We start from the raw sequence: 27,307 nt of genomic DNA on the forward strand, positions 1-27,307 counted from the left end.
CCACCTGTACTACTTCATGCTGACTACCATAGCTTAAAACAAAAAACAAACATGCAAGCTTTAGAAGAACAGAAGAAAAGCCCTAAGTAAAACATGACACAAAGCATAGTAGCCATCAGACTGCCTCAAGATGATGTGCTAAGTCAGAAAGACAAATAGCAGCAGGTGATACTCTCAGGTAGCTGTCAGTTAAATTGGCTAAGGTAATCTATAGAAGTGTCGTTTGAAGTCTCCAAATTTCTCTTGGAAGTCAGAAGTTTATTTCTCTACCAACAAGGGTATAAAATGCTGCACACTGTTTTGCTGTCTAGGTTGAAGAAAATTACCTGAGAGTACCTGGTGTGTTCAAACATAATTCTTCCTTCTTTGTCCCTGAAATCGTACTTTCTTACATATGATGCAAAGCAGCAAACCATGGGTTCTGCCATATAAACAAAACGTCAAGAGGAAAACTTTCAAGGTTCCCTCAGCTTTTATATGGTCTAGGTCTACCTGTTGATAGTAAAAAAATAAATAATCAAAGTATAATGAAAACATGAAGACAACATTATTAAGACGTTTCTGCCTCCTGGTTATCTGCATCCATGCTACAGCCTCCCACTCCCCCCAAGCTCACAGCATCCAGATGAGACATGGACATAAAGCTCAGCTAACATATGAGCCAATATTGCCTATCATACACAGCCTTTCACCTTCCAAAAAGTTACAGGTTTGGGGTTTTTGTTTGCTCCTCATCCCCCTGCTCCTAAATTGTTGAGAGCTCCCAAACTGAAAAAGCACCAAAGAGGAGTTGTGAACTATCAGGCCTAAACTTGTCTAAATCCTAGTAAAATTAATTATGTAGACTTTCTTTTGTGATTCCAGTGAAATGAACTCTCTAGACTGCTGGGGATTTTTATATGTACTTCCTCAGTTATAAGAGTTTTCAGGCTCCCTCATCTGTTCCCAGCTACATCCTGTAATTTCCAGTGCTGGTTGCTGCACTAAATCTGGTCAGCACAATTTACATGTACTTATCAGTGACTCATCCACATATTTGAAGATCTTAAGAATGAATCACATCTACATGTTTGCTGAATTCCTTCTGCTGCTTGTGAAGGAAGGCTCGCACTGATGGACTGTAGAACAGAGCTCAAGACAAGAGAGACTTTGATGTTTAGGGGCTTTATGTGAGTGTGCACTCTCTGAAGAGAGGATTTACATCAGTTTATTAAATCATGCTGACTTTGTTGTCAAGCTCAGGCAGTGACACCTTAACAAAACGCATCCTTCAATTTTTCAGGCAGTAACTGAACGTGAGGTATAATTAAAATGTTTGGGTTTGAATTTGGCATTTAAAATATGTTGTTGCTGCTGTTAGAATAGCTCTGTGTCAAATTGGATCAGAGGAGGAAGTGTCACTCAGCACAACAGGCCACAGTCTGCACATATAAATTGTCTCAAATCTTCCCTTTCAAATGTCAGCTGACAAATCAAAATGAGAATAGGCTATGCAGCATAAATACCAGTTATACATTAAAGACTTAACACAGGGCTCCTGTCTACTAACGTCTGAGAGCTCCAAATGCAGAGAAACCACACAGAGTTAATGATAATTGATATCATATGGTCTTTATCAAAGCTTCTCAAGAAAAGCAGCTTAAGGGAAAATCTGTAAATGTGTGTCTTGACCACAGTCTACCAATCTTCTTCCGCATTGGAGCCTTTAACTAATTTGTTGGTTTAATTACTGAGGCACAGGAAAGTTTGCAAGAGTGATAATTGCATATTCTTTGATTGCTGATCATTACATCAAGTGATCTTTACGAATTAAAAATAAACCCTGAGTGTAATATGTGAACCTAGGAAATCAGCTTGTGCCTGAATCTGGAAGTATAAGCCTACTACTCCTGGCTGACAGCACAATGTAATAAAGCAAAGCAACAGCAAAGTTCCAAAAACCTGATAGATATTGCTGTGACAGACAGTTAACTGCAACCTACAAAAATCTGGGATTCAAAGTGGGTCAAGCAAGATCAATGAGACTGCGGGCTTTCATTTGAGGGGGGTTTAGAGCCTTGTTAGGTAACTTCTAATGTGCAACATACTTATATCTTTAATTGGAGGGGGTAGTATAGCCTACTGCACCGTTCTGAACTAGCGCCGGAGGAATTACCAGAAGGTCAAACGGAAGAGAGAGGCAGGGGGAGGAGGAAGTGGTAATTGAAGAGACAAGAGATGATTGTGAAAGTACTTGGAGGAGTCTGTGTGTCTGGCAAGATGCAACCGGACAAGCTACAAACAGGAGGCAAGGCACTTACTGCAACAACCTTTTTCCTCACTTCCCTCCCAGCCTAAAGCAATGCCATCACTAACTGTCCTCAGCAGCTGCTGAAGCAACAAAGCACAATAGTGACTAATTAACTGCAGTATCTATCCCAGTCTAATGACAGAAATATTTGCCATACATACACTCATGAAGCGATCAAGCGTGTAACTACAGACACTTATGCTGAAACACCTTAGTTTTCCAGAGATTAACTGAAACGAGAAGTTGACAGCAAAAACATGTAGTCAATAGTTGAACGGCCTTCCTCCTGTTCTGACTCTGTTTACAGCAGTTCTTCTCTGTCCTTTCCACTGTTTATAAAACGCAGTGTCTTATAAACGTTTGCATCATTCGGCAGCAAAACTTGGTCAGAGCTTACCTAGGAAACAGGCCAGGCCTTCAGTCATCAGCATAGCTTTTCACACCCATTAAAAACTAAACACAGTTTGAAAGATAAATTCAGAGGAAATGTTTTAAACAAACTGACCTACTTTTTTTCTTTTTAAAGTATCCCATCATGGAGAAGGTGACAAGCAGTCCTGGATGGCACTGTGAACATAACGGAATTCAGAGTAGAGCCTGAAACACATGGGAAAGAGGGACCAGGAGTGCGTGAGTTAGGCCTTGTGTTACAGACAGGTCAAAGTGCAAAAACCTCAAAGGCTAAAAAAGTTTGTACTAGAAAACAGGGGTGAAAGAATTTGGGCAGCAACTTCACAGATGGAAGTACGTGTTTGAGGTACAGAGTGGTAAGATAGTCCAAGGGACATGAAGAGAGAAAATGGCAGCATTTACAATGCTGTAGGGTAACACAAGAAACAGCAATCGAAATAAGAGAAACCAAGAGTCTGATGATTACAATTCATCAGAGCAAAGAATAATGAAGCCAGAGTAACACAGATCAAGGAAAGGGTTTGAGTAAGGATAAGCCTCATGACTGAACACGTGACACGTGACTCAATTACATGGAGAGACAGAGTAAGTCAGGTACTGCTGGTGGCTTCTGAAGACACTTTTTATTTCAGATGCTGAATATCCAGTCTGCCTGACTGGGAACAAAACGTTTGCCTAAGAGGAAATCTGGCATGTTCTCACCCCACTTTTACAGCAACCCTTATTATACATTTCTTGGATTTCAAAGGATTCTCTTGTAGATTAAATGGACTCAATATTTTCAACAGTTCTGCTAACCATTGTTTACTAGTGTTACCTTATACCTGAAAAAAGTTCTTTATAACCCCCCAAGACATATTTTTGAATTATCACAACCTCCAGACTGTAAAGTTAAAACACTTAATCTACTCTTCAGAATTTCTCCTCAGATCTCCATGCACCACCTTGTTCTTATATATACACACACTCTCCTCTGACATGCAATAATAAATTTGAGATGCAAAAGCTGTACATAGAGAAAGAATGCAGGGTTCCCTACGCAGCACACCGAAATTTGATTTGCAACATTTAGTTATTTGAAAGTTTCAAGAAAACAGCAACAGCATGATAAGCAAAAAAGGGGGTTGTTACTTGAACTTTTTTTTGATAGGTGCTTTAAGAACAATTTCAGTTTTCAAAAAGAAGATCCATTTATGATTAATATATAATCTGGTTTTAATGAGGATTTTTTGGGTGTAACATGTACCTTCAATACAGCTACACTATATCTTTATAATGCACACCATTTGCCAAGAGAGACATTACAAACATAAGACATACAATCTTAAAGTGTTTCTGTAGTATTTTTAGAGTTGTATTGTAAAATGCAAAGCCACAACAGTATATCATTATAATTCAAATTTAAAGGCAAGAAAATTCAATATTAAGTAATTTCTTCTGCAACTGCTCCAAGATTGATATTCTGCTGCATAAAAGTATAGACAGTATTTCAGCTAAAGGGTTTTTAAATTATGCACCAAACCTTAAAACACTGACAGATGTACCAGCTTTTTGCTTGTGATCCATTCCACTCTGCAGCACCATCACTCATAGGCAAAAGATATTAGCAGACTAAGACCAACATTTGAGATCTTAATCAGAACTTGGAAACCTGGTTACAAAGGGAAAAGAAAGTATTTATACTGGCATTGAACAGTTCGTCTGCAGTCACCCTCTTCGTGACACTACTTATTTCATATAATTCTATCACATCCTTCTGAGTGTTTTTCTAGGCTGATGAGTCCTCCTATTTGGTCATTGCTCATACAGAAGTCACACCAGACCTCTGATTATCCCATCAGCCTCCTCTGGGCTTTTCCTTTCAGGAACTGAGGGGACCAGAATTGCATAGACTGCTCTACACTGACCTACGACAGATTCATAGTGTTACAGTCAACTCCTGACATTTTATATCCTCCTTCAACTGCTACTGCACTCAGCCAGTGCTTTCATAGCACTATTAATTTAACCAGGGTGGAAAGAATCAGCATAGAGCTGTAAGTGCACTTCCCCCACCCTCTCGCGTACCACCACTTTCGCTGCTTTGTATGTCTTCTCACATTAGTCATTTAGTCCCAATGTCTGTTTGCAGCCCATCATAGTTGGTCCTCAACCCTGTTCCTGGAAAAGCTTGGTATCATCAACAAACTTTGTCACCATATGGTTCTCCCACTCATTTCTCTGTATGCTGAATATTGAACAAATACTTGCACAACCTGCTGATGATCTGTCTCCTTTCTGAAGGCTGGTTACATACTCCTGCTCAATTTTTCCTGTCTTTTAACTAATCACTCACCATGTTGATACTTTCCCTCTCATCCCACAGTGCTTTTAATTGCCAAACACTTTTTCAAAATTTGTATTAACTGGAAACGAGGGGACACACAGCAACGGGGTTCCCTCAAAGAACTCAAAATCTGTGAGACTTACCTTGATTTTGCCTACACACCACTGGCCCCTCTGAGATACATGATGTTTATTAAAGCATCAGGTAAGCCTGATCTAGAGCACAGTTCTTCCTTATCTACCCAGTTCTTATGCCAGGCTTCCCAGTCTGTGGTTCCCTATAGCCCTGCTTTCCCTATTCTCAAGATTAGGTGCCCTCACCTAATCCTGTCTTTGGAGCTGGTAGAAAGACAAAGCTATTTTTAAATGACAATTTTGTCAAAAAATGTAGTTCCACTTTTGAAACTCGGTGCAATAACACCAGATCAGGTGACATTTGCTGTATATACAAGAAAACTGAAATAAACTACGTTATAGTTGCTGCTGAATGGTTTGGTAGCCCCTGATATCATTCAAGGTTCCTAATACTGGAAGGGCTTCAAAATTTTGTGACCAGTTCCATTCCTCTCCTTGCACTCTGCTACCATTTGTGGGTCTCCAATAGGATGAATTCTTTTTCTTGCTGGCCCCAGATCTTGTACAATTATAAAACTTTAAGCATTATCTTTTCCCTTTCCTTCCTTTCTGTTCAAAGGCATCATCTTTCTTCTTCCTTTATCCTGCCTCCTGTCCTCCCCACTAGCAATTTGTTAAAGATCCTGGTTAGACCTTTGTTGTTTTACTGTGGAACAGCCTATCAATACCATCTGTTGATAACAGGACACAGGGGCTGGAAGTATTTTGTTTTGGTATTTTTGATGTTCAAGTTGAGCCTCATCGGCTCCTGGCAAACAACGATCTGGATGTTGGCTTCACATCTTGTCTATACACAGCCCAGAAATCCATTGGAGGCAGACAATGTGACTGCTTCGCCCAAATCCACTCAAATCTGTTTGAGAGCAACAGGATCACAGCTGGAGGAGAGACTTCTTAGGGCCTCACAAGTTCCATACTGGGTCCAAATAACTCCTACAAATGTAACGGTGGGTAACAATCCAAGTAACATTAAGGGAGCCAAACAGTACTTACACCCAATGTAAGAACCGTCTCACGAATAGTTTATGTGCGAACTGACTTGCCCTGACTATATCTGAATGGTTAACTTTATCCAACACACTAACAAAATGATCTGAGCAGAGAGATGATAAAGTCTGCTAATGACACTCAGCAATTTAAGACAATAAGGGCTGATAAGAATTGTTAAAGGATCATATCAGACTGAAAAGCTGGGCAATAAAATATACCAATGTAAATTGATCTGATATGTAAAACAATGCATAAGGGGGGGAAAAAATAATTTCTAACTGCATGCATGGAAATAGTGACAGCTGAGTCGACCATTACCAAAACTTGATGATATAGTCAGGCAGTACACAAAACCAACATCTCAACGTTCAATAGAGGTCAAAAAGTTATTCAAACATTAGGAACTATTAGAAGGAAACAGCAGATGAAGACAATCATTACACTGTCAAATCCATGGTTTACCCACAAGCTGAATGCTCTGGTCTGCTCATCTCAGAAAAGGCTATAACAGATAGTGCTGGGGGGGGGGTAAGTCAGAGCAGTCTTATAAAAAATACAGAATAGTTCCTGGACAAGGAACAACAGTCTAGACTGAGACTCTTCAGTTTGGAAAAGAAACTGCCAGTCATCCTGCAAGAGCCTACCGAGAGCACTGAACCTAGAGGAAGCTGCGCTTGAAACCATGCACTAGGAAGCAAATACAGAACGCAAGTATTAATCTAACCGCAGTAAAAGACACTCCATTATACATTGGTTTAAGCCACCTAACGCTTCCACATTTGGTGGGCTTTTTTAATTCGCTGCATATTTGCTTAGCAATTTGGGTCATATTTGTTCTTTTGCAGAAACGGGAAAACCGGCTCACGATCCTCACACAAGTAGTTTCTTTCTTTTTAGCTTCTATTGTACAATGTATAAATTCTTCCCCACAGTAATTCTCCAGCAGGACACAGCCATACTTGGATGCCTTGAACCTCAGCAGAGCAAGAGGTAAGAAATGTGGAGGTAAGATGGGGACCAGCTCAAGCTCTCTTAGTACAGGTCTCTTATAGCTTGGAGAAGAAAATGCAGAGCAGATTACATTTTATAGGAGCACTCAGCTTCTCCTCGTTTCTTTGGCTTTAAATAGCTCTGCCACCTGCCTGCTCATCTAAGACAGCCCGTCTGAAGCAGCAAGATAGACCACCTCAGCCTGCTCTGCATGAATGGCCCCACTGCAGCGCTACTTCTGCCACTGAATTTCCATAGCCCATAATCTCTACTGGGGCAGACATACCTAATCATGGCCCTGATGGTTTAGGAGGCTCTACAAACTTAGCTATGAAGACAGCCCTCCACTACTCCTTTAACGCAGAGTCTGATCTCCCTGGCACTGCCAACATAGCACAGACGCTGCCTCATAAGAGGCAGAATTTGAGCAGAAGCATTTTCCATTTGTTTCAAGCTTTTTCATCAGCAGTAGGCACAGGTCTATGTTCCTCTCCAACCAAACCACTAGTTGCATGCAAAGCACACTTCTGACACTCTGCAGTGGGTGTGCATAAAGACTTTTCCCCCTGTATTACCACAAACTTGTTTACCTCATCCTTAAATGAATTTGGTTACGTAAGCCCGTTAAGGAGGTCTGAGTCTGAGGACTTGCATGCAACGTTCTAAATGGACCTGATTTAAATTGATAATCAATGGAAGAAGTTAAATCAATCACAATATCCCTACATCTAAAATTGAACACAGACTGATAGGCTCCCTATTTCAACAAGCTTATGCCATCATGAGATGACAAACAGGGCTGTAAGAGGGTATAAAAGTAAGTAAAAAATGAAAAAAAGAATTATATGGCTTATCTTATGTACCTACTGAGGCAAAGTTGAAATGCTTTTCATGCTGTCTAGCCTGCTCTGTGGAGATTAACATCCTCATCCCTCATATAAAATACTCTCTTGATACAACATATAATGGGGTCCTAAACATACACAGAAGATCAGCTGAACATATAGTCTCCCCTGCCCTGTATTGCCGCAGATTAAGAAACAGCCTAGAATTCTGATGACCTACTACCATAATCAAAAAGCAAACATTTTCCCCAACATCTCCCACTGTTTTCTGCAAGTGACATGTGCCCTCTATCACAGACAGGATAAATTCAGTGGGCTGGATGCCAAGCACATGCAGCAAGATAAAGAATTAGCTCAGGCATAGCCAGCACTTGAACCTCCAAAGGTGTTTAAACTGAGACAGTATGTAGCAGGAGTCAGGTTTTATTTATCTTATTTATCTCTAGCATTTTAAAAAAAACAAACAGCACCCAACCAAACCAAACCCCACAGCAAATACATGCCTGTTTGATTTTTATCTTGCTGCCCCTCGCAAAACTGCCATAAAAATTCAGCCTTCCCCCCACCAAGCCATTTTATATCAAACCAAATACACTATAAATGAACTCCTGCTTCCTGTTTGCACCCAAATGCTGATATGACATTGCTTCTGGAAACAAACAGTCCCATCCGTCTTTTATATTAAATTGATTAATTGTTTTTCCATTTGTACTCTTTGTGATGTTCCTCCAAACACTCTGCAAATTATCTAGCCCTTAGAAAGCCAGAAGTTGTTTGGCTCCCCCCACCCCCCTTCCCGCCTTTAAACTTGAATGTAGCTTGAGAGACTTAAGATCTAACATTAGTTTTAACTGCTTCACTGTAGACCTGCTGGCACCATTGACAAAAAGGGAGGGCTCCGAGACATGCCGCGAAGATGCGCTCATTTCAGTGGCCAACAAAGAGCCAAAGGCAACCCCTATTATTAGTGCTAGTGAGACTAGATTTACCGTATTATTAATCATTAAAGTCTGACTAAAAATTCAGACTGGCTTGTACTTACTCCATGGGTCAGGGAGCTTTACCAGAGCTCATTAACTGTGCTGGGCTACTCATTTACTCTTTCTGCCACAACCGTTTTCCTAATGCATGAGGGGGAAAATGAAATACAGGTGATTTTTCTGTTTGAGGGGTGTCTGCTGCTTGATCTTAACAAATAGAAGCAGCAGGAGTATTTTGCTTGTCAAGAGGACAGTAATTCTTCAAATCCCTCTAAAGAGATAATGAGTGGCAGCATAATGCTTTTGATCTGTCATAATTATAAAATAAAAGAGAACGGATGCAAAGCTCGTGTGCCATGGGAAGGTCACCCACTTTTAAACATCTAGGATTCCCTCTGTGTCTAATCCCAGCATGTCCCAAATGCGGCCTATTTTTAGGCACAATAGTGGGTCCGTTATATATCCTGTCCCTATAAAATGAGTGCCTTACTGGTGATTCTCCTGTAGGGCAGCTAATAAGTAGGGAGGAAAATGATGTCTCTGTACTTTTGACTTGCATGCTATGGCAAGGAAGGACAGCAGGAACGTCTCCGCTGTGGCGTCAAACAGTCCCCCTGCAGCATACATGCAATTTAAATTATTACAAGGCAATGTTACAAGTATGAACCCTGGCACAAAATAAAGTAATTACATTTAATTAGGCAGCCAAAAAAAGTGATGGCCTGAGACTCACTGCCTTAGATGTAGCCTTTTGTTGACTTAACACAGGACAGGTAATGAATGAAACTTCAAAGTGTAAGCAACTAAATTGCTACTTAATTAGTGGAGCCCTAGTCAAAAACATAGCAAAACAAAACAAAAAAACCCAAAAAACCCAAACCCTCAATTTTCTTGTGTCAAAGGAATTCAGACAAAGAACCCACATCTCAGAGAGGCCCTGAAATCAAGGATTATTCTATTAAGTACATGTTTGTGTTCAAAAGTGAATTTCTGTATTTGTTAATGTAGAGCTCCCAAGAGGTGCTAGATTGGAAATCCTGGAACCTGACTTTGCCCAAAAGGGAACTTGGTGCAAACAAGTTACAAGCTCACAAATCCCACTTGCCTGCTAAGCATCAGGTACAGATATTTAATCCTTTTAGTACTCTGATCTGCTGGTACACCCATACCAAGCAACCTACCACAGTGAGACAGCTTTCAGAACTCAGAAATGATGTAAGACACAGAAAAAAGAAAGTAGGTATCATAACACTAGATTTTTTACAACCCCTCTCAGTTTTGCTGTTTCATATCCAGGATTGCACAGTCTGCCAGAGCCCTCTCTGGAAGCCCCTTACGCTTCCATAAGCATTCTGCTGCTTTATCATACAATTAAAAGTGAAAAACAAAAGTGGGTCTGAATAGCATAATGAGTTACGCTGGCCTGTGATCTCTGGGCCAGCATTTTATTCTATCAGAGATGAAAACAAGCTGTTTATTGCTCTCATCCCATTCCTCACATGCTTACGTCAGACTCTTAAGTCTCCGCTCCCAAGAGATGCTCAGGATGGATTGGCAGGAGCCTCAGCAGCCAATGGAACCTTTATTTCATCTGTCTTCCTGCAACCGTGTATTTACTGGTGAGAACAGCTGGAAGGTAAAATAACATCTATTATAAAGATTTCTACCTGGCTCATATTTTTCTTCTCAGCCTTCTTCAGTGCAACACACCCTTCAGCTCCTGACAATTTTAACCATTTTTAACTCTACTTCCCACCCCCAGTTGCCCACCTCTCACATCTTTTCCTTTTATTTCTTCCCTCACTCTCATCCTCCCCTCTTGCTTGTTCATCTCTCTAGAGTCTTTTCATCCCCGTCTGATGTGCTGCTTCACACCCTCCGCTGCAGAGTTTGTGGCTGAGTTTTGGTAGCGCTTTTTTTTTTTTAGGAGAAGTTTTCCTTTTCCTCACCTGTCCCCTGGATGAAACACAGGATTATTCCCCCCCCCCCCCCCCCCCCCCCCGTTCTTCCCCTTTTTTGATATAAGATGTGGAAAAAAACCAAGCATATGAGCTGGTAGCTCATAGTTTATAGGCGTATGCGCCTATTCTTTGCAATTACTTGAGAGCAGCAATGCGCTGCTGTGCAGGACACATCACAAAGTAAGAGGCTTCATACATTGACATTTTGAGGTTTTATCTAGTCAATGAAAGTGTCTTCTCAAGAGCCTGTATAATTCAGGAGTCCGAATAACATTTTGAAAAGTGACTCAATGGGAGGGTCTCCCTTACCCTTTTGCATCTTCTGTCTCCATGTAAATCATACTAGCTTGATTCTAACAATTTTCCTTTATATGTTTCATCCACATAATAAGTAATAAAGGGAACCCTGCCATTGAACTTCGTTGTCATCTTTTTTCCATATCTTATATCAAAAAAGGGGAAGAACAGGGGGAAATGTGAACTTCCACAAATTCATATTAAGCCTACTTTTGCTAATACCTTTGATGGTGATTCCTTATAAGTGACTTAAACAAGTCATTTGTGGTGTTGACCAAAATTACCTTGCACTGCCTCCCTCCCGAATACCAACCACACCAATCGCTTTTGCTGTGGGCTGCATATCAGTGCAGCGTGATGCTGACCCCTTCTCCACTGTTCTCTACACCAGTATCCATTGAGACAACAGCATTTTTGTCCAAAACCATATCATACCACCCACCAGTTTGCCTTTTAGCTGGAGATAAGAAACTTTTGAAGGAGTTACCTTCTTTCTGCACCTCTCACCAGAACACTGAATGTGAAGACTGCTCTCTGCAGGGGTGATGTAAAGATCAAAACCATGCGCTGGACAGTCACATACGGTTTTCAGTAGAAAGTGCAGCAGCACAGAATCTGCTCTACAAAGATATAAAATGTGTATCTACAGAAAGCAATACGGTATGTTCAGTGGCCTTTTCCCCGTCACCAGGCACAGCACTATGGAATACATTAGACTCTCAGCTTTATCTATTAGCATAGCCTTCTGCCAACAAAAGCTGCAGTTCTGAGATAAGTCAAGTGTTTCACTGAAATCAATAGGACTATCTTGTGGTCCTCTGCACTGTTCCTTTTTAGGACAGTGTCAGAAAAGTGTAAAACAGAGAGAGGGTAAGGAAAGAAGAAATTAACAGAATTTCACCAACTTTTGGAACAGATAATCAATCACCAGAAGAACACTAACAGCAAGCATGGGCCAGTTGAAAATTTGATTTAAATTAGATTCCTCATACCTTTCAACAATACATAGAAATGATGCTTCTAATTATTCAAGAAAGATTGTGAAGTGCTATTTGAAGTTTTGTTTTCCAGATACGATTAAAATACAAATTGAAGGACAGCGCATGTACATTTCTACTGCTACAAATCTGTGTTCACTGAGGAGCATGCTGCTTGCAAAAAGAGATAAGAGATTGGAGCAGTTCGGCCCTTTTTCTCCAGAAAAAAGTTGCTATTGCTGGGACAGCAATAGAAATACACCTGCTTGCACAGTGCACATTAATGCACAGGCAGAGTTGTGATGTACTAAAGATTAAGGAAAAATCAGAGAATGCAACAAAGAATATTTCTGACGACTAGTGCTTTTTAGTATCTAGCTAGTGTCAAAACCTGTATGTCTCAAGGAAATCGGTATGTCACCACCTCACTGTCTAGGCTCTACTCTAAGCTGTTGATTGTCTGCATTTACTGTTGCATTTACAAATAATTGACCAGCTGCCTTGCTATACCATCGGTTTGTCTAAAAATAGACCGAAGTATCAATGGTAACATCCCAGAATTCTTTAGTGAAAGAAATCATACATGCACAAATCAGAAATTCTCTTTCAAATCCATTTTATGTACATAAATACGTACATAAAACTATATAAGCATTTCATGTATCTTATCTCTTCAGGCTACTGCTACATCAAAGTATTCCTGACTGTGCACTTGTATTTCCATCACCTTTCTTGATACAAAATCTTGTTTTGCAAGGCAATACTTTCTAGAGCTAAATACATACAAATGTCAAGTTCCTAGGCTGGTCTCCTGAAGACTCAGAGAGTTTGAAGAGGTCTGCTGTCTCCCAGAACAGTCATCATATCTGGTTAGTGACAGATAAATCTGAAGGTCTTTCAGCAGAACCAGTCTTGAGGTTTCCAACACGTGAGACAAAACTGACTTTTACTGCTTTGGGGAAGAGGGCGCAGGGACATTGTTCCTGCCCTGGGAAGGGCAACAGTGGGACAGAAATTTAAGCGAGGACTGAAGAGGCAGACACCCTTCACTACAGGACTTTCATGACCCTGGTTTAGAGCCATTAGATTTATTTCATATTAACAAATTTTATCCTCCCTCAGTCAGCCCCTGTGGCTGTGACATTTACCTGCTTGAAGGCATCTAGCAGATTAAAGAAAACAGAGATGTTAATTGCTCCTCACTGAATAACCTGAAGAACACTAATCCCAAGGCAAGACACAACAAACCCCCCCCCCCCCCCCTTCATACTTCCCCGCTTCCGCTTCCTCCTCTCCCCAGGGCATTCATCATGCAGAGGAGCCTTGCCCCCATAGAAGTCCAGCCTTTGCTGCACAGCCCATGGCTCATTTTCTAAGCAACAGCAATTTTACAGCTCCATTTCCCCTTTTCCTAACCTTGCTTAGGCTGCTCATAATTTTCCATTTATCACCCAAGGCTTTCTGGCACTTGTCTCAACTTTCCATGCAGCTCCCAGTTTGACACCAGCCTTGTGACCTTCTCCCCTCTCAGAGGTGCCACTGCACATTACTTCTTCCCCATCAACACACCTGGCCAGGCTCACTTACACACATTTCTGCTAGTCCACTGCCTCAAGTGGTTTACTCTTTGACAGCCTCCACTACCAGCCTCTCCTCCTGGTACATGCGCAGCATTAAAAAAAAATCAATTTTTTTAATGCACAAAAAGTGCACAAAGAAACAGCAGTTTTGTGATTAGGATATGGCATGCAGAGGTCATTTGCAAACAGATTCCAAATGCAAACAGAATCATCTCCAAATCTTGTCCTATATATTTTTAAATCAAAGGCTATCTTCCTTTTGTAATATCATGCCTTTGGCTTAAAAGAAGCTATGGCTTGTCAGAAAAATATTCTAATATAATTGAAGTTGTCGTTCCTGAAGGTCACCATAAACACAGTTATTCTAAAACACTGCAAGATATTCCATTCAGCGTCCTGTGAATTTCTTTATTAAGTTGAGCAATTACACATACATTTTTACAAGCATTCAGCTGAGTCATTCGTACGCATGCACACTCCCAGCAGCTAGACAGTAAAAGTTTCCACCTTACTGCTTATAGATATTTTGATGAAAGCTTCTAACTTGCTTTAGTTCTTATGCTTTAGCAGAGGTAATAACGTTGCTGGTTATTGTAAAGAAACATTAACATTTTTTCTCTAAGTATTTATAAAAGCACTAGAAGATGGGGGAAACTACTCTTTGAGTGCCACCATTATAAATGGGCATACAAATACAGTGTCTTATTTAATCACACATGGTACAGCTAAAGAAAAAAACCTATTTTTGATGTTTACTGAAAATGTCTGGGTGGGGAATACAGTTCAACAGGCTTCTTAGAAGCACGCAGAAGATGGGACCATCAGCAAGAGGTGGTTTTTGAGCAATATGTAAGCATTTCAGGATAACAGCAATAATAAAGTTTTGGTCATTCATAGTATTGTAGTGCCTCTGTGACACTGAGCCTTGTTGGTACAGTTGAAGTGAAGCATTTTGCAAGTCCAAGAATAGATGTGTGGCCCTTCTTATTAGGTCATTACGAACATGAAGAACATTGTACAACATGGAAGACCATAGGAAAATTGCATTCTTTCAAAAAATTCCACCAGTGTTGCCTTTTGCATCTCTTTCAGGACTGTAACTGCCTCCTCAAACACAGTTTAACTGTACCTGCCCTTCCCCTAAGAGGGCTAAGGTAGATTCAAGGCAAGATTCATGGAATCAGCTGCAAACGCCACCAGCGTTCCTTTGCTTTGCTCCTACCTAATCTACATGCAGGCTAGAGGAACACATAGTCCCACAGCAAGGTTTAACTTCCAGCACAGCCTGACAATTGTAAACCAAGGAATTACTCTGATGCTAAACAATAAGCACAATATAAAACATTAGGGGAAAAAGAACAAGAAGGAATGGAAAAGAAATCAAAGCAGAAGTTTGCACAGAAATAGTGTTTTCCTTGTGTATGATAAATTTTGTGCTGTTATGGTTAAACAGAAGGCTCCATTCTGAGCAAGAAAGGCACTGTGATCCTATATGCAGCTTTAATGAACAGATTTACAATTTAAGTTAGGGGGATTTCAGTTTATTGAAATTCACTGCTCAGCACTTCAGAGTGGCAGTAAGAGAACTGCTTTGCTCACATTCGTTACAGCATTATAAAGAGGATTTTTGTCTTCTACTAGAAGATTTTTGTGTGGGAAGATGATGTTTGCAGCCAGAGAAGAGTTCAACTACGTAACAGCAACACCCGTTAAAGCCTACGCATAAGATACAAACAAAAACTAATTCCTTTCACAGCTGTCAGCAAGTGCTAAGCCTGCCTTGTGCTTTGGGGAGAAGAAAGGCTTAGATCACATCAAGGGCAGGAGCACCCCTCCTTGAAGCACCTCAAGGAGACATCCTGCCAGCAACAGAGGCATTGCAGTGCCTGACTCATTTGCCAACGTATCCACACTGCTGAAGGCACATCAGTGCCATGAGGGATGAACCCCTGGATCCCGTGTCTGTCAGGAGGAGAAAAAAAGACTTCATGCAAAGCTGTCTTAAAAAAAAATGACAATAATCTGTCTCCTTTTTGTCTCAAGCATTTCTTCTAACTACTTCTTAAAAAAAATTAAAAATAGCCATTTTCTCTCTTCTCCCTTGAGCCAAACAGCTTTACTTTCAGCTAGAGAAGGTTACATTCTACCGTGTTCTTTCATGCTGTATCAGGGAGGTCTCTGCCAGAGCCCAGTATCCGGCATTGCACAACAGCCTTCCTGGAAGGTAAGAACCAGCTGAAGCAATTCCAGAGTTTGTCCTGTGGCACCTACCTGGAATAACCAGGCTCATCCATTCCAGGGTACTTGGAGAAGAGCTAGAAAGAGGAGACACACAATAACCATCTTCAAAACTGATAAAAAGCCACTGCAGGCCACAAGGAAGCAGATCACCCATTCTCTGGATCTGCAGTGGATAGGGTAAGAAGTAACAGAGAGATTAACAGAGGTAAATGTGCAGAGGGTGTCCAGGAAGGTTACAAGTCTTCTGCAACTGAGATGATGCAAGAATCTCGCAGGAATGGCTTAGCTGCAATCATTCCCGACTTTGGGCAAGAGGCTGGACTTACCTAACGCTGGAGGTCCCTCCCAGCTCTTTCTTCCATAATACTATATTCCCAGTGTTTAAAATTTCCCAGAACACAGGGAAATACCTCTGCCCATGCAGAGTCACACCCCAAACAGAGGCTATTAAGTGGGACAGTGTCCTTGACAGACAAGGGAGACTTCAGCACTTGAGGCATCTCAGTCCCAGAGGCAAGATCCAATTTTGCTTCTGCAGCAGCAGAATGTATCCTGGAGGATGCAGAACAGGTGAGGAGGAGGCACTGAGATTAAAAACATTAGGGAGGAGGAAAGCCCCCTTCCCATCACTTGCTTTCATCGTCTGCCTTTGAGGACCACACCAGCAGGCCTCCATAAGTCCCAAACCTACTCCTTCTACAAAGGCCAATCTACCCCACCCCAGCTGCCTTAGGAGGAAGGGACAGGTCAGAAAAATGATAACAGAGTCCTCCTCCTCCCCCACATATAAAAGATGAAGGATAGGGCTGGGATGAAAAGCCAGCAGAGAACTTGGATAGAAGGGCATTCTGCTGCTGCCCCTAGGGTAAGATGCAGCAGCTGCTGCTGTGGGGAAAGCAGCAGGCGCTGCCACCCTTCACACCTGAGCTCTTGTTATACAGGTAGGACAGACAGTCTTATGCAGGGGTGGACCAGGCGACAGAGCCTCCCACCATACCCTGAGCTGGCTCAAGAGCGGGTGGCCTCGCCTCAGGCTTGGATTTCCAAGCTGGGGGCGTTTGCACTCAGCTTCCTTCTTGTAGGCTGCAAAGAGAAGCTGGGCTGCATGTTGTCAGGAGGTACATAGTGGCAGATATCTTTCACTTCACGCTTGCTGACATTTTAGTGCATTCATGCTACTACCACATTTTAAAGACAATTTATAACCTTGAAAAGGTTATAAAGGTTGAACCTTGAAAAGGTTATAACAATTTATAACCTTCAAAAGATTTGGAAACATCAGAGAAGGACAAATGTACAGAACTACAGGTGACCCTCAGTTGTTTTTCCTCCCTGATGCTCCATCACCCTGCTTCATGTGTGCATGTCAGCAGTCAAGCACACACAATAGGAGCAGCCCTTCCTATACTTTGAGAGTTTGATTTGCGCCCCCCCCCCCCCGAGTATTACCACATGTATAAAAAGTATACAAACTCTCTCACTGAAGTAGTGAGTCTCTGTAGATTAGCAAAACCAACGCTACATCAGAGATGAGCGGATGTTTCCAAAATGATCTGGACATGTGCCAGGAGAGGTGCAACCAGGGCACAGTCAAAGAAGCAGGGAGGTGGGGTGAGCAGCTTCCATAACAGGTACCGAGCAGGGGATGCTGTGAAGTTACGCTAAAAAATACATCATCACAGAAAAATGTGTCCCCTGCACCATGTCCAGCTATGACTCTGGGAAGGTTATTCTCTGATTTTCCAGTCCACCATAACACTGCTTGTTTAACATTCCTTTACTCCGTTGTAATCTAAATTTCTGAATGTGGGTCACACTACAAGGTATGGTCGCTTGGAAAGCAAGAACATGGGAGCAGACGTTGTCAGTGATTCAGTCCTCCTCCAAAGCCAGCCCAAAGGCATCTTAGTATAGGCCCATACAAGCAAGAGGGAAGGATTAGCAGCTCAGCCTACCCTCAGAGCAGCCAGCTCATCTCTTCAGCTGTAAGCAAATACCACAGTTTACCTCTCTACCCTTCTTTGCTAAAGCCAACTATGAGCCTACTATCAATAATTACAATTTTCTCTTGCAAAGAACACAAAAGCATACTTAGCTTGAAGTGCAGCAAGTCAGGTTTGCTAGGAAGAAGTGCAGGGGTACAGCGAAGTGTGGAGGTAAAAGCGTGCAGATGGGCAGCTTAACATTCCCATGTAAATAGCGATTATTTCCTTCTTCCCAAGCAGGCTGCAGAGAACATGCAGCAAGGAGCCTTTGAGGGATGATTTCAAAAGGTGTTTTCCAAAGCTGCTTGTTTAATCACACAGGTATCCTTCCAATCACACTTGCTACAGTGAAGAGTTTGTTTTGAATCACTGACAGTTTTAAGATCTTACCACGTTGCACTTTCGGGAAGAAATTCACTTCTGCCAGAATCTGACTGGCATTTACAGCTGTGATAACAGAACCAAGGTACCAGTAATTCCTTCAGTGATACTTACTGACAGTAGTATTGCAAGGCGATACAGTCTGAACCGTGCCCTCTTAAAATAGCTTATTGCACCTTTGAACCACCAAATGATAGCATTTCTCTAAAAGCAGAAAACAGAAAACTGCATAAGGTCTCAAAGTAGTACAGGAGACAAGTGAGCCATTAAGTGGAAAAGCAGACACCACAAACTCATTTGCATTGCAGACAGGGTATGACAATCACTTAAATACAATCCATGATGTCATAAGAAGGTACGGGAACAGACAAAGATAAAGAGGAGAGGGAGGTTTTTTTTCAAGCCACAAAATCTAGAATAGCTCCTGTTCTCCACCATAAGATTTAGAGAGGGGCATAAAACTTAGAGAGGCTTTGTAGGTTGAAGACAATGAGATCTTTGCTGTAAATCAGGAAGCTTCTTCTTAATTTAATATTTGGATTAATTAATTGTGTCCTATCAAGCATTTCTGTGGACTATGTGGTTTCATAGGCTTAAAAAAAGAGATTTGTTAAATTCTGAGTATTTCATAGCTGTTGTTGTACAACTGTGAGCAAGCATATTTTTAAGTAATTAGTCTGAAACACCTGGGACTTGCACAAGAGTTGCTATTGAGAAAGATTTAGCTATACTTTCCCACTCTTAACCTTGGCTTAAAAATTTAGGCACACACATTTGTTCTTTGAAACATGCATAGTTTTATGGCCACTCAATATTCCTGTTACTATACAGTTTCCCATTGCTACAATAAAAATGCAAATAAACCAGATGCCGGTGGCATAGCACAGGAAAGGGAGCTTGCTCCTTACTGACCAGAATTACCCAAGCAAATATTCTCCACTGAGTTAAGACTTTAACCAGGCTGCCACATTATTATCCTAAACAATTATCCATCAAGCAGAAAAGGTGATCAGTTGCATCAAGGAGCACTCCTGAGATCTATCAAAACAGGCTGTCTCAGTTGTCCACAGAGGCATTAAAACACTTGTAGAGACCAGAACACATCAGCTGGCAGTGTCTTCTCGGCAAGATACAACAGTGGAAAGAAACCGTAACAAGAAACAAAACACATATACATCTATGCTTTTTTTCCCCTATATGGACACTGCCTCAGAAACTTTTGAAGTGCAGATTTGGCTTTTGCAAGCCAGCATTGTGCCTGCACACACTCACGTTAAATATTCATTCTGATTTGTCTTATCTGAGTTTAAAATGCCACACTGAGGAAACACTACGAACCAAAACCCTAAGGTCAAAATTAATCTTGTCCAGCCAATATTTGCACGCTGTGAGCCACCACTCACTGAGCTACACAGTATTGGGTGCCTGCTGCTTCCATCCATTTTAACAGTATCATCCTTCAGACCCAGCAATTTTTACCCAATCCATTTTTCCTGCTCTCTTCATCAGATAAAGGGTGACCTTCCAGATTAAATGCAGGTGTTCTTGCCTCACAGTCATTTGGTCAACCCAGGTGACTAATTTGTGCTCCTATAAGTCCCCAAAAGCTCACTAATGCCCACAGAAAAGGGATAGCTGAATATCAGTTAACTAACATCCACAGGCCACTGGTCAGAGCTAGGCTGCAATTGAACAAGAGATGCTGCAGCTGCCTCCAGCTCTAACAAAGCAATGTCAGGGGCTGAGATGCAGCACCGTGTACCCTTGGGGGTATTTCAAGGGCCTGTTCAGACTTACCAGCAAAGCTTGGAGCAGTGCCAGCGTCCAGGTGCACCAACAGCCCTGGCTCTGGCTCCACCGTGCCAGCACGGCAGCATCATCACTGCAGGCAGGCTGTGAGGGAGCTTTATGATGTTTCGTCCTTCACTTACCATCTTACAGTGCATGTGAAACTTTATGCTGCTACAGGGATTTGAACAGGACTGACATTTTCACTCCGTGGGTTCTTTGCTACAGTCTCAGCTGACCTAACCCCCCCTCTCAGACTGAAGGTCGTGGCTAGAGCAGCCTGCCGCCCTTTCTAATGGAACCTCAGACCAGTGTCTGCATCCAAGATGTGATCAGTCGCATTCTGAGTGCTGGGTTGCAGCTTTTGCGCTATCAATTGGGCACAGCTCCCACAGAGCTAGGGTTCAGTCTTGCTATCACAGCTTTTAGTGATCTTATGCCATAGAGCATGCAGTCCAGCCAGAAGACATGGCCTCCTCCCTGGCAGATGGGACCACATCAATGTTTTAGCTGTCTTCAGTCAAATCTGCATGAGACTGAGGGCTCTCACTTGTTATATGTCCTGAAGTCCAGGCTAACAGCAGCATCCTCTCTATGTTTGACTAACGTATTTAATTGATACCCACCCAAACCATAGCAGCTTGGGAAAATCCCAGGTGACCTCAGAGCCCCATTACAGTCATGTATGCTCCACAGCAATGGGCAGGAGGTTATGCATTCCCACAGAGGATCTGAAAATTATGATGGAGCTGCTATTATCTTTAGTAACAAGTAGTTGTGCAACACCATTTTTTATGCACCAATAGAAAAAAAACAGCCCTGGATGACTGAGGCACAGAGCTAGAGACTAGGAACCACAGGAGTGTGCAAGCCATAAAAGGAGCACAGAAATGCAACTGAGGTGACATTGGTCAGCAAGGTAAATTGCTTTACAGTGACTGCCAAACCACTTGTTTTGCTGTTTGCATATTACATCAACAGCATTCATCACCTCCACAAGCTTTACAGAAACACCTCAATTTTCTTTTCCCGTACTTAATCTATTTTTCTTCTCTCTCTGTCACTTACACACTTCCCCTCATACTCATATGACAGGAATAAATTATTACATGGGACCTTCATGCACATCTTTACACATCACGGGAACAGAGACACTATTGACAGCCTTAGTGATGGATGCAGTTGTATTTGAATTAGCTCCTAAACAGAAAAACACACAGAAGTCTTATCTGAGAAGCTGCAGTACCTCTGGAAATAATGAACTGATTCCACACAGCAGAAGGGGGTTCTGATTCCACACAGCAGGAGAGAATTAACCTTCTTGCTTTCTTAGAAGCATTAATATTTGGGCCTTGTTCCTCCCTGAAACATTTGGAAAGCCTCATCAAAAGTTGTTGGACAATTTGGGCTCCACAATGTCTGTTTGGAAATCCAGCTGTTACAGCACTTGAAAAAAGGCACATCAGGCAGAAATGTAAAATCTACTTCAAAAGGAACAAATAAATTTTTCACCACCACCCTACTCCCAAACTGAATCAGCAAGCACATGATGCGCCATGATTTTCTTGCAAAAAATGAGGACCAAGCCATGGCACCAATTAACAGTGCTGAAGAAGCAGCACAGAGCATTTGTGCTAAGCTGACATGTAGCTTCAAGGCCTGCAGTTTAAAAAGTATTGGTGAAAGGATGTGTTATAGATTGCAGGGGTTGTAGAACACAGTGGTAGTTCAGTCTACCTTAATAATGAACCTTATTCAGAGCAGCATTTTTGGCCTCATCACTGCACCATAACAGCCACAAAGACACTTCTCAAAGGCTGATGTCTCACTATGATATATCACTAAGCATTAAAATGGTGATTTATACTAAATTGGATCACCAAACCACAGAGCTTTTACTATGGCAGCCAGTCAGTAAGAACATACACACACCTCTGGATCCTATTTCAACCACAGCATCTTAAGTAGTTGTTGAAACCTACAGTTCATCTGACAAATGGGGAGGGGGGAAATGCCTGATTGGAGGTTTATATTTAGAGTGGGTCATCAGAACCAGGAAAAGAGCTTCTTCATCAACAAGAGACCCATTGCCATTGGTAATTTACTTATATTTCACCCACTGAAACAGCTGCCTCTTTGGCTCATCACTCTTCTCTATGGAAAGCAAAACACACACCAGTGTGCATAGTAAAACCTCAAAGATGTTTTTCTTCCCTTCAGTACCTGGGTCAAGCATAAAGCAAACACGTTGCTCGTCTCCGAGCTCCTCTCCCTGTGTTATGCAGGAGGAACCCACCAGGATGGCCATACTGGGCTTGGTGAGGTCCACATACCTCAGCACCCTTCATCTGCCCACAAGGCAGAGTGACCATGTAACGAAGAGGAAACAGCAAACCTATGTACATCAGTAGAGCAACATCCACTGGGGTATTATTGTAGTGAAGGAAAGTTCTGCCTTGTGATAAGCACAAGCTGTATAAACACACACATATTTTGGTCATGCTCCTGTCAGCTCTATCACCTCCCCTGCATGTCAAGTGTTGTCCAAACACTACTTGAATGGAGACCGATTTCTTACAGAATGTGGCTTCCACAAGTGAAGTAAGGTCCTTGGGTAAATGTGGAAACCACTGAGGTCCATCTCATGTGTCTACAGCAGCCAAACAATTGTTTCTTTCCAATTTAGTGCTCTGACAAGTTTCTTCATTTAAAAGATTTTTGGTACAAAGTAAAACTCAGCTGAAGTGAAGCAATGGGATGCTTTATCTGTCATTTCATTTTCTGAAATATCAGTCCTACACAACGGACTAAGTCTAAGCAAAGAAATCTTCTCTCAAAACCTTAATGTGACTGTGGCAATGCTTCCCAAACTACCAGCAACTGAGTCCAAATTTAGGAAAGTGTCATTGTATCGTAAAGTTCCCACCCAACTGCAAGTTTACATGTCTCTGATTGTCTGTCTTCATCGTCATGCCCAATGAACTCTGCTTTGGGCAACACTAGTTGGAAATCTTCTGAGTTGTATTTCTATTCAGAAGATGCCAAAGAGATCACAGAACTGGCACATGAATCCCAGCTAATTTCTGGGACCTGGTGTTACCTTCTTCACAGATTCAGATATCTGAGCTGGCTGCATTTACCTTACGTTTTTCCAGATAGCTTTGGACCAAAGATTTTTTTCCAAAGGAATGAGAAAGAGAGAAAACCGACCCTCTGGAGAGCAACACAGATTTGTGAGGCCTGTGAACAAACCCTGGACTCCTATTTATCCTCCCTGCAGGAGGTCATCTCTATCTTGAGGGACCACTGACCTACGTAATGTCTACAGAAGACTAATTAGGAGGAAATTAAGAAAGTGGTTTGCATTTAAAATGGATCCCATTTAAGAATAATTCAGTGGCAAAGCCAGCCATCAAGATGTAGGAAGAATTACTTTGCAAATAGGTGGTATTTGTTTTGTGTGGTAGCAACAAGATCACAGTCCGTATTTTCTATTGGAAAAGTACAGTTCTGTTGCTCCATTTTGAGTAAGTTCACGATAGGATGACAGGGCATGTGGTTGGGGGTTGGTTGGTTGGTTTTAGTGAACCAGAAGCACCTTATTGCATAGCTTTCCAGTAAGGGTCAAGGGACTTTGCTGAAGACCAGTGAGAATAATTGTGAAGACCACCAATTCATACAGCCTCACCACTCCTCTCCTGTAGTTGGTAAGCTAACAGCAGACATCCAGTCTGACAAGAGGTCAGTATTTTTCCTGGGGTATGACTGCAAGCACTATATCAGATACATCTCCAACATCCCTTCCTGGAAAAGCCTTGCTGTTAACAGCTGTAATATCATGTATGATGTTCCAACCACATCCTGCTATTATGATTTTACAAAGAATATGCAGTTGGAGACAAACAGACAAATTCTTGTTGGGAACACAACCTAAAAGAACCTTGGTGTCTCAGCATTAGATAAAATAGGTAGGTGCTAATGACTCCATTCATCAGTTAGACTGATGATTAAATTATTAAGTGGTTAATTTCATATCAAGTATTTACATGAAAACTGACCAGTAGTTATCTACATGGGTTTTCAGAGGCTGACTACTCATCTCGTACCATAAAACTGTTTTTATCAAGTCTATTAAAATTTATATTCTTTTTCTTGCCAGCTAAGACAGTTGAAATTTCCTGATGCCTTGAATAAAGTTGCAATTTTAGCTTCCTATTTTATAAAAGCTGGACTACACCAGTCAAAAAGCCTCACTGTCTTCTTTGAATGGTAGTTGAGTGCTACAGCAAACTACTTCATTGCAGAACTGACTATTCATGATCAAATTTAACTTCAGGATAACTGAAGTATACAATTCAAGTCAGGCAACATCATAGGCCTGCTACTTGCATGTTTCCTTCTGTTTTCTTGTGCTCCTTTACTGCTATAGTTTCCCCTAAAAAAATGTAGTTTTTATTTCTGAAAATAATTGTCTTCACAGATAAACTTTTAAAATGTTTCTGCAGATTGTTTGCAAGCAAAACAAGTATTTATTAAGACACCCAACTATCAGAATTCTAACCTATAATTTTGCCCTTTATGAGTTCTTAATTTTTATTTGTATGCTTGTTATAAGGGGCTTCCTAAATTTGCCATTCGCCTTGTGATTCATGTATCAAGGACAAGCAGCATGTGGGAATATTTTGGAACTTTTAAACAAGAAATATGTAGCTAATTCACTGACAAAGCACAAAAGCCTGCATATGATGAAAGTATGCATCTAGTTGCTCGAGCAACTTTTTAACCAGAAGTAAACACAACAGTCCGCCTAGAATAATCAAACTCAAACATATAAACCTACTTATCAGCTAGAAAACTCCCCAAACCCAACACTACTATTGCCAGCTGGATGACAATCAAATAGCTGAAGTCTTCCTTGTCTCTGTCTGGTCTCTACAGCTGCACAGTCAGACAAACCACTGCAGAAGCAATTCAGAGGTGTGGGCACAAAACCAAACAAAATGGGAGGCTAAACTTTACCTCTCATTTAATTGTAAATGAAAATAATCTCAGCAGTTCTGCAAAGGAGAGCCTCATGGCTGAGAAACTTTACACTAAAGTTCAGAATCACAGAAACTCATTAGGCAGCAATCCTTTAAAGCACAGGGGTATTCTGTCCTGGTCTGAAGTAAATCAAGAAAAATCATCCCCTGAAAATACAAAGACAGTGAAGAAGTAACGCTGCAGATACTGAGTCAGACTAGTTTGCAGAGATGGCAGACTCCAGCAACCAAGGTTCCTAACCTCTAGAAAGACAAATAAAAAGACACAGTTGGTGCTTAGAGTCTTGCATCCATGAACGTGAGGTCAGTTGCAGCCACACGCTGCTTCTGCCCCTGCAGCCCTCCAGCTGACAGTCAGGTACCAGCAATAGCCAGAAGCGTGACTTCCAAGTGCTGGTGTCTGCTGTGTGTTTTGCACTGTTTAAGATGGTATTTTCTGCCTATCCTTGCAATACTTCTCCAGCCTTCTCAGCTACATTGTACCTGCTCCAAATCATCATACCACACTTACTCAGCATCCTAGATATCTGACTTACCCAACCTAACCACTTGGCTGCAGTCACAGCTTTTTGATCACTACAAGACTGATTTGTTTCAAAATGCTCTTGAAATTCCCATCCTGACATTTAACCGCACGAGTCCACGTGTTAGCTGCACAGCAATTTGGACAGCATGCTCTGCCACCCAAACTGCAATTAGCGCTCTTAAAAGCAGGTTTGTGGCTGTACATAGCTATTGTTTCTGTTACCAAAGCTCGCTTGGGTACCTCTATGTATGCTTTATATATGCAGTCCAGCCATATTCAGTGTATGCACAGGACCCTGGGGAAGAAAAGGGGAATTTGTTGCAGGTCAAAGCTGGGATTGAGACCAAGCCACTGTTAACATTTCTCAGCATAAAACAGCTGCACCAGGGACTTCCACACACACATGGGTTGCTGTTAACCTCATTGAGACTGTTTGTGTTAGTGAAGTCTCATTAACATCAGGGTAGGCTCCAGCATCTGGCCACAAGAACATCAATTAGTTGCCTACCAAGTTATCTAGCAGAAAACAAAGGCAGACTTCCAATGTTCAAACGAAATTGGTTTGTAAAAGAAATAAGCTACAAGTTCATGCATTTGATGCCAAGTCTACTCTATGTTCACCAGGTTTGCTATCAGTTACAAGAAATAGAGGAAATGGAGGTTTGGCTTTCTAACAAAGAAACATCCTTTGGGACCTAAAGAAAGAAAAAGCATTTCCTGTCTGCCAGTTAAACTGAGAATACAGAGCTGCTCTTGAGAAACCTATATCCTTTCTCTTGGAAAAAAAAATGACACTGCGATACTTACTCTTCCTTGAAATATTACATCTTTTTGTATTCAATTTCCATAGTTTCTGACTGTAGACAGCTCTGTTGAAATTACTGCAATTGAAAACAATACAAAAGGAAACATGGAAGAATTACATGAAAGTGGTGTTGTCAATCAAAAGCACTTCAGCAGCTGTGAGTACCTCAGAGATGTTTGCAAGCCTTGTGGAACCCTTGTGAGTTAGATGCATCGAGACTGATTTTTCTTAACAACAGGGTAACTACCCAAGACAAAGAGCAATTGCAGAAGAGAAATGAGCTGAACCTACTGCTACAGCCAGTGAATTCAATGATTTTAGTCATTCCTCTTCCCTGTCAGCAGAACGGAAACTCAGCACTGCAAGAATTAAAATATATGGCCAAGGTCCTGACTCCAGACAAGTCACTGACACAACTGCCATGATTTACACAGGCACTGATTTCAGTGCATGTTGCCCTTCCCTACTGTCCAATTCCTCTCATACGTACTGGCAGTAGGATTTTTGGTGAAAGTGGAAAGGGATTCCAGTGACAGCTTTGGTAGGAATGAGTGTGATTTTTGGCCCTGGCTTCAATGGAAGAGAGATTAGGCCCAAACGTCGACATGCACCAGAAATGTAGCCATAGCAGCTATTAAAAACTCTTTATTAAGCATATCCTGCATGATCTAGATTCCTTGGGACACATCACCTTTTTCGAAGGGCGTTTTGTCCATATACATACAGGTTATGGGCTCGAGACACTCAGATGACCAAGG

General features: G+C 41.6%; 1 long non-coding RNA gene across 1 annotated transcript in view; it reads right to left on the bottom strand.

The window, feature by feature from the left end:
* Nucleotides 1-624: 624 nt before the first annotated feature.
* Nucleotides 625-27,307, bottom strand: part of LOC130155321 (uncharacterized) — a 43,701-nt gene continuing 17,018 nt past the window's right edge. The window contains exons 3-5 of the long non-coding RNA XR_008823999.1: nt 4,238-4,352; nt 2,796-2,887; nt 625-2,687 (exon numbers count right to left, since the gene is read on the bottom strand). This is a non-coding gene — a long non-coding RNA (uncharacterized LOC130155321). The remainder of the gene's footprint in view (nt 2,688-2,795; nt 2,888-4,237; nt 4,353-27,307) is intronic.

This window comes from Falco biarmicus, chromosome 9 (assembly GCF_023638135.1).
Source record: "Falco biarmicus isolate bFalBia1 chromosome 9, bFalBia1.pri, whole genome shotgun sequence".
Lineage (NCBI taxonomy): Eukaryota > Metazoa > Chordata > Aves > Falconiformes > Falconidae > Falco > Falco biarmicus.